Genomic DNA, 1968 nt, shown 5'->3' with positions numbered 1-1968 from the left:
GTGTGTGTGTGTGTGTGTGTGTGTGTGTATTTATATATATATATATAAAAATAAAAGGGGGGGGAAGAAAAAGGAAGATGGAATGAAGGCATGTGAAATGCACAATAATGTTAGTTGCAAGTCTTCTGACATGCTGTGGTTTAAGTCTGCAATGCGATGCTAGTAAAGGGCTTGATCCTGCAAGATGCTGAGCACTCTGGCTGGAACTAGCAAAAGCACTTAAGCTAGTGCTTAATTTTAAGCATATGAACAGGCCCACTGAAGTCTGTGTGTGGGTGACAGACAGACTATTCATATGCTTAAGGTTAAGCACTTGCTTAAATACTTTGCTGGATCAGGCCAGAGTACTCAGATCCTTGCAGAATTGAACCCAAAGATAAAATGAGCAGCAGCTGCTAGGATACAAGATCACTTCCTCCATTCCCATAAACTCTACAGAATGCATCACTGCAGTATATCCCCCTTGACTATCAGCAGGAGGGAATTCAAAGCATAAATAGCTATGTAAGCACCCTGCTCCTGCACCACCACACAACAGCGACATTTCTTCCCCTCACTTCTTTTCCTACAGCCATATTATTATCAATTGCAGCCTGTTTCGTAAGTTACACTTCAGAATTCAGTTTTCAGAAGGCAGATATATCAGAAAGGTTGCTATCCCATGATACCCTGTATCATCATGAATTTGTCCCATGTCCTGAAAATTGACAAGCAGGATAATTAAAAAGTTCTGAATTTATACACTATGTGTTAAGACATTGCATTAATACATGATGTCTTTGCATAACCACAGCAACACAATCATTTGGTCTCCTAGGACAAATATACATATTAAGATGGCAACTTTAATTAGCACTACTGGTCAAACAGAACAAAATTACACAGTCCAGGGAAATCTACTGAGACAAATCCAAGTTACAGTCTCATGGCAGAGATCATCTGGTATTGGTTCTGTTTATTTGCTTCCTCAAAAAAAAACAGAAGAGCTTACTGAAAAGTGGTTTATGCCCTTGAATGGAAAAAAACAGGTTCCTGGAAGCTAGGTATTTCCCAGTGAATTCTTAGTAATTCTCTAATACCCTGGAAAAGGGCAGTATGTATAATTTACATATGAAAATCTGCATGTTCAGCTTGTTGCTATCCGCAAGCAAAGTACCTCTCACACCTCATAATTTAACTGCAAATAGAGATGTCTGATTGGATTGATAGGCATCTGACATCACACAGAAGCATGACATCATGTGTCCACTGCAAAGTCAGAAGACAAGAAAAGAAGCTTCTGAGAAATGACAAATTGAAGAGATCAGGCATTTTCATGGCTCTCTAGGGCTGCAAGCATCAAACTGGGCAAAGGAACAGCTACAGAATTGTATCGGTGGCTCAGGGAACCACTGATCCACTGCAGTTTCTTCTAGCTGCTGTTTTCAGTCAGCAAGACGCCAGTTTGCAATTCTAATTAAAAAAAAATAAATCAATGCCCTTCTTCTAATGGATACAACTAAGGAGGTGTCTTTTGGCAGCCAGTAAGTAGGAGTAGGCGTGATGGCAAGGGACAGGGGAGGTAATCCTTCCTCATTTTATCCCTTATAAGGTCACCATTTCTCTCATCCCACCTGGAGTTTCCCTTCAATAGTAGGGAAAAATGCAAGTGAAAATATGGCTCAGAAAGTTCCAAATAGACACGGTCAATAGTGCAATGAAAATGGAGGCAGCTGGTGAGAGCGAGGGGGGAACTGGCTTTGAGCTGGGAGCCTGGAGCCCAGGTGAGATGGAAGAAGGTCTTGTCAGTAGCTCCATGGAAAGAGTTTGGGAATAATGATCATCCTGCTGAGACAAAAGACTCAAGTTAATGGTCTGTTGATGTAGATGCCAGTCAATCCGGAGGGAAGGAAACAACACAGGAGCTGCAGCAGTTGTAGGGCTGGATTGGGATTGAAAATGCTGACCAAGGTAAAGAGTAACAGAGGG

At 41.5% G+C, this 1968-nt stretch overlaps 1 protein-coding gene across 1 annotated transcript in view; it reads right to left on the bottom strand.

The window, feature by feature from the left end:
• Positions 1–1968, bottom strand: part of TSPAN32 (tetraspanin 32) — a 56154-nt gene that overhangs the window by 7937 nt on the left and 46249 nt on the right. The window lies entirely within an intron of this gene.

Source organism: Terrapene carolina, unplaced genomic scaffold, assembly GCF_002925995.2.
Source record: "Terrapene carolina triunguis isolate 2854851 unplaced genomic scaffold, T_m_triunguis-2.0 Scaffold171, whole genome shotgun sequence".
Taxonomy (NCBI): domain Eukaryota; kingdom Metazoa; phylum Chordata; order Testudines; family Emydidae; genus Terrapene; species Terrapene triunguis.
Note: the sequence above shows the minus strand (reverse complement) of the source record. Positions and strands in the feature narration are given on the sequence as shown.